Consider the following 14,605-nt stretch of genomic DNA (forward strand, 5'->3'; position numbering starts at 1 on the left):
TGGACGAGGATTTTCTTCAGTGTCTCTTCGCTCTTCTCGGCTGGCTCCTTGCCGATGTCTTCTAGGACTTCCACGTCCTCATCTTCAATTTATGCCTTCTCTGGTTCTCGTACGCTGCAGGTAGATTTTATTGCTGCCATGGAGCAATTCTTCGCCTGTAGCTGATCGCCTCTGACTTCCTCTATCCCATGCTCTGTTAGGAATCACAATAGTTGATGCAATATTGAGGGAACTGCCCCCATTGCATGCAACCATGGTCTTCCCAAGATGATGTTGTAAGGGGAGGGTGTGTCGATGATGGTGAATTCTGTCTTGATCTTCCTGGTGCCAGCCTGCACCTCCAAGCTTACTGCTCCCAGAGGCCATGTGGGCGTTCCATTGAACCTAACCATTGGGCCATTGGATTGTTCCATATCATCTGGGTGAAGGCCGAGCTCTTTGTAACATCGGACGTACATGATGTCGCAAGAGCTGCCTTGATCAATCAGGATGCGTTTCACTTGGCACTCCCCAACCTGGAGGGATATTACCAAGGCATCATTATGCGGATGCTGGACCATCTCTAGGTCGGCTTCAGTAAAGGTTATCATTGGTCCTTGGCGTTCTTCTGCCCGATGTCTTTTGTCCTTGACTTGGTAGACATGTTGTAGGTGTTTTACCTTCTGGGTCTCTCCTCGGATTTCGTTTTCGTTGACTTTTGAGTGGATGACGTTGATTATCCGAGGTCCTCCTGCCTGTGGCTGTTGTACTGGAGGAGGTGGGGCTGCTGGTGCCTGCGGCAATCTTGCCCGTTCTTTCCTTGTCCTGGTCTCATCGACAAGGTCTCTCAGATGTCCTTGTCTTACTAGATCTTCCAAATATGTTTTCAGGGCTCTACAACCCTGAGTTGTATGCCTATCTTCGTTGTGGTAGGCACAATGCCTGTCAATGTTTCTTCCCATGAACTCTCCTGAAGTCCTCTCTGGCATTCTGAAATAGGGTTGGTTCCGAATTTGATCTAGGACTTTAGGAATTGGGATTCGGAACACAGTTGTTACCGCTTGTGTGGCCCTCAGTTCTGCCTCTTGCCTATTCGTTCCATTGTTACCTCGGCCTCGCTTCGACGAGCCTTGTTCTTTCTCTTGTTTTATCTCCTTGGTTCCCGACATGTCTTCTTCGGCTCTGGCATACTTCTCGATTCTCGCCATGAGCTCCTCCATACTTTTTGGCAATGTCTTTGCCAAAGACTTTCGTAGTGGATAGTTGTCTTTTAAGTTGTTCTTGAAAGATACGACTGTCACCTCTTGATTACATTCAGGTATTCGATTAAATACCTCATAGTATCTCTTTGCATAGGCCCTAAGGCCTTCATCCTTACTGATCTTCAGAGCCATCAATGCGTCCACCCTTAGTGGCTGCAGCTTGTTTGTTACAAACCTGGCCACAAACATCTCAGCCAGGCCTTCCCAAATCTTCACGCTTCCCTTCGGTAGTTTGTGGAACTAATCTGATGCAATCTCCCTGAAGGATGAGGGGAACACTTTGCAGAACAACGGCTCGTTCCCACTATACAATGCCATTGAGTTCACATAGAGTCCAACGTGGAAGTTGGGGTCTGACTTACCATCGTATATTTGAAACCTCGGCATGCTGAATCTCTTCGGCGCCTCAAACCTGTCTAATTTCACCGAGAATGGTGTCCTCGGCTTATCTGGGAAGGTTACCTCGGCATAGGCATTCTGTTGCTTCCTTTTGAGGTAATCTCTTAAGTCTGCTTTGCTCTGCCCAGGAGCTCGGCTATCTTTTGACTTCAGTCTTTTCGGTATACTACTCTCGGCCTCGTGGTGAGCCCTTTTTGATCCTTCTCCATGAGTTGTGTCGAAGCACAGTGCCTGCCCCTGAACATGCTGATGTCCTTTGGGGTCTGCCTCCTTTGTGCGATGCGTCCTCCGTGATTCTTCTCTTCTTGATTCTCTTCGCCCGTCCTCCCTAGAAGGTCGGTGAGAGTATCTTTCATCTCCGTTGTGCTGAGGGGCTACGGGGATTGTTTTCTGTCTTCCCTTATGGGTATTGGCCGCTGGAATCGGCGTGTCGTGCAGCAGGCATGGTGGCTGCATGACGTTATTTTGCATCATGAAATTGATGATCGACTGCAGGTCTGCCAATTTGCTTGCCATCTTTTTTATCTCTTTGTCCCTCCGTGGGCACCTATCCTTCCAAACCTGGAGGCCGTCTTCGTTGTAGTACCTGCTTTGATCAGGTTTCTTTGGTGCGTCGCCAGTCTGGCCGACGTCTTTGGCTTCGTGATTTTGTTCATGAGTTTCTGCGTTCGACCTTTCTCTTTCGCTATCAAGGTCAATAGGTCTCCCACTCCCAGTAGGAGTGTCGTCCCCAATCTTTTCCTTATGTCCGTTACTGACCATCTATTCTACTTTCGTTCCCACAGACGGTGCCAAATTGTGTGGGTGATTTTCTGACCACACTGCCTGCTTAGTAACCAGCTGGAGAGCACCGGCAAAATAGATGGCACCTGGCTGACCTGTAACAGAAAGAGAAGACTCTGAGGGTGGTTCGCCACCCGGGGGCACTCCGACGATCATGTCAGTATATCTCTCAAAGATAATCAAGAATGCTAAACTCAATGCTCAAAGCACAAAATTGCGTACCATAAACCCACGGGGGTGCCTCTCTTTTATAGTTACCTTAATCCTAATCCCAGTAGAAGCCTAACTTCTATGGATTCTTTTTTAGTACTTACTTTGGACTCCTCAAGAGATAAAGATAAACTCTCTAAGAGTTTTATCCTTGTCTTGGCTAAGTCTCCTCTTCATTCTAGGACTCTTGTCCCTGATCTCTTATCCGCTTATCTCGGATTCCGATATCTTTGGAGATAACCTCGGCTTGACCGAGATAACCTCGGCGTCATGACCCTAACACGTGGCACCTCGGCTGACACGTCGGTGTCACCTGCCACGTGTCGGTACTAAAAAATATATCCCTACAATTAGTAATATTATAAATTTAAGATTTTTATTTAAAAATCATTAAAGAAACATCAATAGGTACCTTAAATATACGCAATCATTTTCGATGAATCATTATTTTTTAAAATAATACTCCACACTATTTATAATTTGACATTTGTTAAATTACCTTCTAAAAACTTAACAAAAAAAGTATTGACTTCCATTATTTTAATCAATCAATATCAAAGTGGACGCTACATATGTATGCAAATCACTTCTAGAAATATGATGTCTGACATAAAATTACAATGAAATTAATTTCAGTTAATGTAATGATATTTTATATTATGATATATGTAGTGACCCATAATTTTTTTTAAAAAAAAATAGCTAGTGCATAATTTAATTGGACAAATTTTTGAATTTGAGTGCTGTGTAAATTCTGTGCGAAAATAGTTCGGTTTTGTTTTTTTTTTAAAAATAGTTACTGATCTCATGTTGTTCCCATATGAGGCTAGCATGTTGGATAAAATTTTCATAATTAAATTATGAGTATTTATTTTATGAAAATTCATGGACTGATTGGTGTTCAGTTTAATTTATAGCAGAATTTTATTATTTAATTATTAATGTTTAGACCATGACTTGAGATAAATTAGTTGAGTCTATTTTAGTATATAATTGAACCATGTTTGACTTATGGATAAGACCCATGATTTAGATTCAATTTAATTTGAATTTGTTTATAATTCATGTTTAATTATTTGGTCATTTTTAATTATGTGATTGGTAATAACCACATTGAGAGTTGTTATTATTTATTATATTGGATTATAATAAATATTTGATAGTTGATTTATGGTATGTACCACATGGTGAAAAATTATATATTTTTGTAGTGAATAAAATGAGTATATATTTTGTGGTGTATAAAAATATTATATTTTGTGGTGAGAAAAATTATATCATTTTATAATTTATATTATAAAATTTTAAGTTATTATTACAAAAAAATTATTATTATTATTTTTTATTTAATTTTTTTATTTAAAAAAACCTACTTTTCAAAAAGTAAACCAACATGGGGTTGTTTCCTCTTTTTATCCCTACTATCATTTTCCATCCATCATCATTTCATATCAGTGTTTTGGTTGGTTAGAGTGAGATTTTGCAAAAGTGTTGTAAATAAAAGTTGGAGAGCTCGTCGTAATCTTCGCAATGGTGTTCTCGGATTCATGATCAGGTGATGTTTCCATTTTCGGATTGTTTTTCTTCATATTTGAGGTAGGGACTTTCTTCATATTTTTACATTAAAGCTATGTTAGGGTTACTTTGAGAAAATGTATCATTATAAGAGGTATTGCATATAGATATATTTTCAAATTTTTGTTTGGTAATTTTTGGATGAAAACTTACGTTGAAATGTTAAGAATGTTGGTATTTTGAGATTGATTTTAGAAAAAACATTTTGTGTTGTTAATTTTGTAAAAGAAATCCGAAAATAGAATTTAATAGTTGTATAGATTATATCTACATCATATTATGGTTAGATAATTTATTTGGAGAAATTAATGTTGAAATATTTATCTCATCCTTGAGTTTTGGAATTTATTTTTGAGAAAAATAAATTGATATTGAGGAATATTGTGTAAATTCTTAAGTAGAGATTTTTCCTACACTTCTTTATGCACTTTCGCTTGATTATATGGAGTTTAGAGTTGTATATAACTTAATTAGATATTTTGGAAAATTTGTGTTTTATTTGCTTAAAAGAGAAATTTTGAGAAAAATAAAAAGTTGATGCTCAAATTGCGAAAGTGTAAACTTGAAATATGTTTGTAAGGTTATGAAAGAGTTATGTTTTAAATTTGAACAAAAACGGACTTCGATTCGATTGGCTTTGAATTTTTTACCGGTTTGTGGCCAAAAGAGCATTTTTAAAGAAAACAAAGGAATTACGTTTAACTTTTTGGGCTTTCGATCAAAATAGGATGTCATAGTTGAATGATGCTTGGAGAATGAGTTTGGAAAGAAAATGATGTTTTCTTGGGCATCAACGGTATTATTTTACCTAATGTATTTGTTGGAATAAAATCGGCACAGTTAAAAATGGACCTTGAGAGGTTATCGGACGTGATTGTGATATGAAAACTAGTGTAGTTGTTCATGTTTGATAAAATGTGGAATATGATTTGTTTCTAAACGTTGGGAATCACGGGAGATTCCAAGTTATAGTTATATGTTGGATTGTATGTCCATATTGTTATCTTTTAATTAATATGTTAGAGATAACTATTTTGGCTATCGGTGAAAATTTACCATGTTGCATTTAAATGAGGGATTTCTTGAAAGGATGAGAAATGATGGAACTTTGGAAGTTTGATACATAATATGTTATAAATTTGTCTTGAAATGACTAAATTGAGAATGTTGATTAACATGTGGAGACTATATAAATATGGATATGGTTGTATTATCTCTTAGAATTGAATTAGAAATTATATTGAAATAAGAAATGAGAATTTTGATCAAAATTGTAATATTTAATAAGTAGGGATTTTCTACACTCTAGTATGGTTTTTAACTTAGTTATTTGTTATTGTGTATAGATGATGAGATTTGATTGTGGTTTGGACAAATCTAAGATTTGGGTGTAAAATGAAAAGATGAGTTTTTGATGTATAAGAGATAAATGAGTATGGAGTTTGAATATAAGATCTTGGTGTACCAAAATAGTTGATTTTGTGTATTTGGGTCAATATTGAAAAATGGGGGATTTTGCCCTAATTTGATAAAATGATTATTTTGTATAAATAATTGAAATTAACATTGAATATGTTAAATTGGATGGTTATTGATATAGATGGTGATATTGGATATGTATTATCTCACCTATGGAAGTTTTGAGTAAACTATTAAATCCGATATTGAATATATCTTGGAAATAATTACATTTGACTATTGGTGGAGGTTAGCTATGATTGTTGTAGAAATTACATGAAGATTAGGAAATTTAATGCTAATCTATTGTTGATGTTATTGAATATGACCATGTTATAAATACATTATATATGTATGTTTATTGGGAGGAGAAAGGGGATGTACTCCATAATTGATGAGGTTATAAATACATTGTATATGTATATTTATTGGGAGGAGAAAGAGAATGTACTCCATATATGATTATGTTTATAAATACATTGCATTTGTATATTTATTTGGGAGGAGAAAGGGGATGGACTCTATTTAAAACAAGTTGGCCGGAGTGTCTTGGGTGAAAGACTCGAAAATTTATATATAAATGGGTGCCGGTTCCTTCGGACGAAATATCCGTAAAATGACACAGTTTGAAGTGTTTATGTGTATTGTGCATAATTGGAAAACCATTGAGTTGTACTCTCATTTTGGTTGTTGAAAGATAATAAATTTAACTCATGTATTGAGTAGCATATATGAACTGAATATGAATTGAAGGAAAATGGAATATGATTAGTCTTAGTGACATATGAATATGCAGGCCTTGGATTTAAGAGATTATGTAATAAAATCATATAGTTTTGACATAATATGATTTCATGTATATGCATAAGTATCTTTGTCCCCACATATCTTTTAATGTTTTAATATGAGATTGTTCGGTAGGCTTTGCTCACCCCCTGCCTGTACATATGTACAGGAAATGCTTTTCGGATTTGAAAATCAAACCATGGGTTTTACCATTTTATAAATGTAATGTTGTGATGGATTGTACTACTTCACTTGTCGTTTGGCCGAGTGCGAGGCAATAGCATGGATGGACTTTCGGGAAGCAAGAGCTTCTTAATTATGTTTTGTTGTATGTATGTTAGTATTTGTAAAGCCAATGACTTAAGATGTAATGAGCGAGACTCAATTTGTGTAACCAAGCAATGACTTGGAAAGATGTAAGCCTACATGGCATTTAACTGGTTGTTAAACAGTAAACTCTGATGTATCAAAGTATGTTATTTCTCATATTTATTCCGTATATGATTTATTTTTATTGTATTATTTTTGGGGTGTGACGATATATGTTACAAAAGAATAATTTTAATTTTAATTATTTATTTTAATGATCTTAGTATTACTGCTCTATAAGAGTGTTATTTGAATACTTATATATAATAATTTTAGTTAAATTATTTATTTATTTTAATAATTTTAGTTCTATAGTGCTATATAAAAGTGTAATTATCCTATACTAATTTTATATGATATATGTTAAATTATAAGATAATAATTTAAACACTTATTTTAATATTAAAAATAATAATTAAATTAGAAAAAGAATTAATACTATAAAACTAAAAGTGATTATAATTATTTATTTTTATTTTTATTTTCAAATATCATAATATCAAATTAAAATATCAATTATATAAAAGGAATTTGATGATAAAAAAATTAAATATACGATAAAAAAATATATAATTCTCAAATAGAGTTTATTTAAATGTAAAAAATAATTAATGTATTTTTTCTTTAAAAAAATTAAAATATGCCAAATTAAAATTAAAAAAAAAGAAAAAAAGAAAGAAGAAAACACTACTCATATCATTGTTTGGGGGCATCGTGATCGCGTGGTTGGCGTGGCCACGTGGATGTCAACGTCAGGTATATAGGCTGCCCCCAATTCTTTTTGATGTTGCAAATTGGATAATACCCAGAAAAATTGAGTAAATTACAAATATATCTCTCAGATTTGGTTAAAATATGAATTGTTTCTATCGTTTTGAAAATTATATTCCATCTCTTGAAGTTTTTAATTTCATAATAAATTGTCTATTTTATTAATAAATAATCAAGTTAATTAACAGTTTTAATGATATTAAAAATATATTTCAATTAATAATTTAGGTAATTTTATTATTGTATAAGAGAGTAATTATAAATTTTATTTTTTTAGTTGATTCTGTTAAATAAAAAATTCTAATAAAGTGATATTTGTAATTTTTTAAATTACAGGAAGTAATCTGTATTTTAAGCAAATCTCAGAAGGTGTATTTGTAATTTAGCTAGAAAAATTTGAGAGAATCTTAGGCTCCGTTTGGTAGAGCTTTGTAACTATGATTTGAGAATATGAGTTGTATTTTGAATTTGTGTGTTTTAGAATTATGATTTGAGTGTAGAAAATTTGTTTGGTTATGGTTTTTGAATAAAGTGTTGAATTGAGTGTGGAATTGAGTGTAGAATTGAGTTTTGAAAGTTTGATTTGACATGTGAAGTAAGAAAATTTATTTGGTTATGAGTTTTGAAAAGAGTTTTCAAAACTTAATTCAAATTGTTATAACTCATAATAAAACACATTACTTTCACATTATTGAAAATTTTGATCAACACTCATAACCAAACTCTTTTTAAAATTCAATTAAAAAATTTATTATTAACAAAAAATAACATTAATCAATTTTTTAATTGAAAATACTACAAAGGAAATAATTTTTTTTCAAAATAAATATTCAAAAAATTTAAATCATAAATATTTAAATAATTTAAATAATCTAAAAAATTTAATAAGTAAAAAATTAAAATAAATATTCAAAAATTTTAAATCGTAAAAATTTAAATAATTTAAATATTTAAAAAATTAAAATAATTTAAAATTTTAATATTTTAAATTTAAAAACAACTCTACACTTAAATCGTAACTAAACACATAAAACAAAACTCAATTAAAAAATTATTTTTAAAACTCATAACCAAACACATAACTCGAAACTCCATACTACTTTCACAACTCTACACTCAAATCGTAACTAAATACATAACAAAAAAATTAAAATATTTAAAAATATTTTTATAAAATAGAGTTTGAATTTATTTTTATAAAATATTTTAAAATTTAAAAAATTAAAATCGTAATATTTAAAAATATTCAAAAAATTAAAAAAATTAAAAAATTAAAAAAATCGTAACATATTTAAATATTAAAATATTTAAAATCTTAACAAAATTAAAATATTTTTAAAATATTGATTTGAATGGAGTTTTGAAAAGAGTTTTGAATTATGTGTTTGGTTATGAGTTTTGAAAAGTAATGATTATGTTTTGAATTGAGTTTTGAGAAATGAGTGTAGAATTATGATTTAAAAACCCTAAACAAACACCACACTCAAAAGTGAGTGTGGAACTAGATTTTGAAAACTCCACCAAACGGAGCCTTAAATTTTTTTTTAAATATTTTAAATTTAACATATCTACCTTTTTTTGTCCTTATCTTTTTTGTCCTTATAGTTAAAAGCCTCCTTTATTGATAGGAAGGTTTATTTTATTAAGTTATTAAAAGTTAATTTTTTAATTTTTTGAGTCATATTATTTTTATATTTTTTTTAAAAAATAAAAAATTTAATTTTTAACTTATTTTTTAAAATACCTCGCAATACTTCTGTTCATGACCTCATGTATAATTTGGAGCAAATCAGATTTGGTTCAGCAGGTAGATGACTGCTTAGTTAATTCACTGAATTGTATCCAATGGGAGTTTTGGTAGTTCAGTGGAAGGCTGTTATGCTGCTCATTTTGGTGATCATTTTATTGTGTTACTGTTTAATTTGGTGTTGTATTGTTTGTGCTGTGTTCTTTCTCTTGTGTCGGTTTCTCACTCATTCTTGATGATGTGCTAATAATTAATTAGGTGTGTATCTTCAAGCTAATTTAATTGAAATGATTTTATTTTGTTAGACCATCTCCAACATTACATCAGACTCAGCATCAAATTTGAATTTGATGAAAAAAGTCACATTTTTCCTCTCTAATGGTTTCACCAAACTGATATCAAACTGAGAATGAAGTAAAAATTTCATCAAACTGAGAATACACGTAAGGTTTCACCATTTTACTGTGCAGGAACGTTGGAGGTGGGGCCACCGGTCAACCGGCCGGTTGACCCACTGGTCGATCGACTCTTTTTAAATAAGTAGGTTCAAACAGGGTCCAAAAGGTTCAAACAGGTTAAAAAAAAAATTCTTCACCTTACCGGTCGACCGGCCGGTCGTCCCACCGGTTGTCCCCAGGCAGTATTATTTTGATGCAACCGTTGGAGGAGGTAATACCAAATTGAGAAAATCACCCTTTTTTTCATCAGATTTGATGAAAAAAAAGGTTCACCGTTGGAGATGCTCTTATGACATTTTTTTTTGTTCTCATCGCCTCTTTATTAATATAATATTTTGATGTTTATACGTAAAAGTTTCTTTTTTTGCCATAAAAAAAATAAAAATAAATAATATTAAATGCCTGACAATTGGTAATGATGATGAACAATAATTATATTTTTTTTAATAAATAGTATACAAATCTATTATTTTATAATATTTTTTAAATTTAGTAATATATAAGTGATATGATTAATTGATAATTAAAAATATATATTTTAGATATCCTAATTGATTATCAGATTATTAAGGGCTTATTTGGGATGTGCTAAGTGCATTTTTTGACTAAAAAAATCGAGGAAAAAAGGATTTATGTTTGGGATAACTTTTTCAACTTTTTACGAAAAAAGTGTCATAAAATATTATAGCAAATATCAAAATTACCGTTCTACACTTCTTGACACATGCAGCAACACTGTTTTCATTTCATGCATTTCAATTTTTTTTAATGGGAATTCGTGGGTTACATTATGCCACGTTATTACATTTAGAGAAATGTAGATGCAAAGTAATCTACATCACTGATATGCATTGTTGGGTTGTTAAATTCCAAGGGCCTCTAGGCTTCCCCCAAATAGTAAGGATTTTTTGATTGTTTTAGTAACTTTTTATTTTTTTGTACTATCGTAGATTATGCCAAACAAGGCCTAAACTTGAAAAATAAGTCTAATTTTTGGACTTGAACACCGATTAGCTCGTTTGGTTTCACTTTTTTGGATTCATTTTTCAGAAAATTAAATTTTTTTATTTTCTGTATTTTTTTATTTTCACTGATTTTTTTAATATTTTAACCATTTTTTTTTTTTAATTTTTAGATACACCTACCATAAATACACTTAAAAAATAGAATATTTATGAAAAAAATCTTTAAAAATTCACTAAATACCAAAAATACAAAAAAAAAGAAAAAAAAAATACTCCCTCCGTCCCAAAATAATGGTCCTTTTTGGGGAATTCAATTTTTTTTGATAGTACAATTATTATATTTTAAAAATATTAATTTTGTAAAATTACCCTTTGATCGTACATTTAAAAAAAATATATAAATTGTCATCATTATATTTTTTGTGTTATTAATGAATTTAAAAGAAGGATACAATAGTAAATTCATATTATTTTATTCATTGATTTGTTAAAAAGGACTAATAGTTTGGGATAATAAAAAATGAAATAAAGAATTAATATTAAGTGCTGCTATTAGCACCCCATAAATTATTTTGGACCCTTTAATTTTTAGCTTTCTTTTATTACAATAATATCCTCAAATAAAATTATTAAAAAGGGCATCATTAATTTTGGGACACCCCATCTTACAATTAAACTCACAGATCACTACATCATGAATTAGGGTTTATGAGAACACCCACATTCATCACCGCCCATCCATTTGTCCCAAATCTCACCTTCAAACCTTACCCACCACCAAAACCTTGAAATTCCTTTGGCGGCAATATTTTGGCAATAACGGTAGCAACCATTTGATTACCTACACTTCTTCAGTAGTGATAATGAGTGGCAATTTTTTCGGTAACCACAACTCCATGAAACGAGAGGAGTACAACAATAAAAGTTCAAAGGAAGTTCATAACTTTGATAGTATTCTTAGCTTAGAGGGGATTGGTTTTGTAAGGGTAAATTTCTTTAAAAAAATGGCAAAAATAATAAAATTTGTTCGTCATTTTTTCGAAACTGAACTCCCGAACATATGATCGAAATTCGAAGGCCTGAACATTGTTTATTTGTTCGGGAATCGGTAACCGAACATTTATTATTTATTCGGAAACCGGTAACCGAACATTAATTACTGAAGAAAAGGATGAGGCGGCAGAAAGAGAGAGAGAGAGAGAAAGAGAACAGAGACAATAATCACACTTGACTCTTCTTCTTCTTTGTGAGTTTTGTTTGGATTTTTGGAAGAGATATTTTTTGGGGATGTGGAGGGTGTGCATTCAATTGAATGGATAGAATATTTTCACAATGATAATTTTGGTATTATTTGGGGGAGAAAAGAGATTTTAAGAGTTTCAAAATTTATAAGTGGGTGTCCAAAGAAATGGGGGGTCCAAAATAATAGATGGAGTGCAAATAGCACCACTCTTAATATTTTGTGACAAGAGTACAAAAATTCAATACATTTCCCATCTTAGGGAGCCCCTCCTACGGTCGCCGCTCACCAGCCATGCTATCATTGCCACATCGCCGTCATGCAATCCAATCACGAACTAGATCTGGAGATTTCTAGATCTGGAAAAATGTAGAAGAAGAAGGAGAAGGTGAAGGCAGTTGTTTAAAGTTTTTCTCACTTTATATTCATTTTTCTTCTAGGTTTTTCTTTCTTTTTGTTGCATATCATCTCCATTTGTTTTCTTTGTTCTGTGTTTTTAGTAGATTGGATATGGAGTTTGAATCGAAAAGGCATTTGATCTTCTAGAAAGAGTCTTTGGCAACTTGCATTTTGCATTTTGATGTACAAAATTAATTCTGCAGAACTAATTTGTGCAAAATTTTATTGGGATCATGCCAAACAAAATTAGGGTTTCTTCATCCTCTTTATCTTTATTATTTATTTGTTGTTTGTTGTTTCTTTCCCTATTGTTAGGGTTTACTTTCTCTGTGATTATGGTTTAATCTGACCTCTTTCTTTCTCTCTTTGTTTGTTCTACTTTTTTATTTCCTTTTTTTTTTTTTTTGGTTTATCTGGTTTTGTAAGGTTTTCTCTTTTCATTTCTGTTGCAATTTGGTTTCTTCCCCGTTCATTTTGTTTAGGCCACGTGTCTTTGGCGGATTAGGTTGGATGGGATTGTTAGTGAAAAGATTGTTAATGTGGAGATTGTTACTGAGGAGATTAAGTGAAAGTGTGTTTGTTTTGATGATAGTGTGGGATATAGATAGTGCTGGGGTTGTTAAATTATTTTTATATAAAATAAATAAATAAATAAATAAATTATTTCTATATTAAAAAAATTAAAATTAAAATAAATATTAAAACAAACAGGTGCAATTGGTAAAAGAAAAAAAAATTGGTTGGGCAACTCTTTTTTTTGGTTGGCTAGTAGTTTTGTATAAAAAAATAAAAAAATGCACTGTTTCGAACATCCGAACGGATGATCAAATAGACTCAATCGGCTCACTATTTTCTTAATTCCACCCCCCACCCAGCCAAGCTAATCTCCCTGCTGAGTGGATTACTAAATCCCTTGAACTATCAATTTGCCCTCTTATTTCACTACCAAACATGATATGGGTGGGATCCACATCCATAATAGTCCAATCCAGCCACTCAAATCACAAAACAAACATAAACTTAAGGTTTTCTTGCTCCGCTTTTGATTTTCAATATATATATATATATATATTTGTTTTTTGTCTTTTTGTTTTTTTGTTTTTTTGTTTTTTTATTTTGTGCTACGAGCGCTGCGGCCGAGTTTGAATAATATTTTATGGAGATCTATGATATTGAGTAATATTTTAAAAAAAAATTTCTTCAATATGTGAACTTTTGCTTTTCTTTTTTCTTCAAACTTTTCTCAATTTTTTTGAACGAAATTTGCATACTTATCTTAAAAATTGAATCAAAGAAGTTGACCTTCTAGCAATGGCTTTTCAAAGTTTGCTTGGAACTTTTTCAAAACTGATTCAATGGAATTGATCCTGTAAAAAAAAGTTATATGAGAGTTCACCCAACAAAATTAAGATTTCTCCCTTTGAGATACTATACATTATTTTGTTTGTTTCATCTTTGTTTTGTAAAAAAAAGAATTTTGATTTTTTTCCCCTTATTTTTTTTTTGATTTTTAATTTGTCTTTGTTAATAATTTCCCAATTTCCTTCTTCATATTATAATATTGTAATGCCCTCGAAATAATACAAATAATCCAACTCATAAAAGAAGTGAGCATAATAGAATTGGTATACTTTCATTCATCAAAGTTCATATTACAGAAGATAATACATGCAATATACATTCATAAATGTTCATCCTGAATCTATAGCATGTAACACCAGTTAATAACAACAAAATAAATGTCCTACATGCTTACATTTTTCCAAGACATTACTTAGTTACAACAAAAGAGAGTCATAAGCTCTGTACATATATAAAGCGCTTGGCTTGAATAAACGTTTAAACACAAAACACAAAATAGAGCCTCCAGCTCCTAGGTCCTCCCAAGCTACGTCCTTGGAAGAAGTATGTCACCGGTACCTGAAAATGGTTTCCCAAGTGGGGTGAGCCAAATCCCCGTAGAGGCCGTCTATCGCAATATATGAGGTTTAACTAAGATATGAGTGTCAGAGATATATCAATATTTGTGACAAACGCATATCTTTCACATGACCACACGGTACTGATATTCACATCTCAATCCATTTCCATTTATTCATTTCAAGTTAATTCATTTTATTTCAATTCATAAGCCAAGTTTACAATTTTCCAAATAACCCAACTGAGACTACAACTCAGTGGTTCTCAATCAACATAACCATCAT

At 31.5% G+C, this 14,605-nt stretch overlaps 1 long non-coding RNA gene across 1 annotated transcript in view; it reads left to right on the plus strand.

The window, feature by feature from the left end:
• The first annotated feature begins 12,027 nt into the window (after window positions 1–12,027).
• The window catches only part of LOC114287674 (uncharacterized), a 30,820-nt gene continuing 28,242 nt past the window's right edge, over window positions 12,028–14,605 (plus strand). The window contains exons 1-2 of the long non-coding RNA XR_014365843.1: window positions 12,028–12,390; window positions 12,503–12,584. This is a non-coding gene — a long non-coding RNA (uncharacterized LOC114287674). The remainder of the gene's footprint in view (window positions 12,391–12,502; window positions 12,585–14,605) is intronic.

Source organism: Camellia sinensis, chromosome 1, assembly GCF_055761805.1.
Source record: "Camellia sinensis isolate YWXY chromosome 1, ASM5576180v1, whole genome shotgun sequence".
In the NCBI taxonomy this organism is placed as follows: Eukaryota; Viridiplantae; Streptophyta; class Magnoliopsida; order Ericales; family Theaceae; genus Camellia; species Camellia sinensis.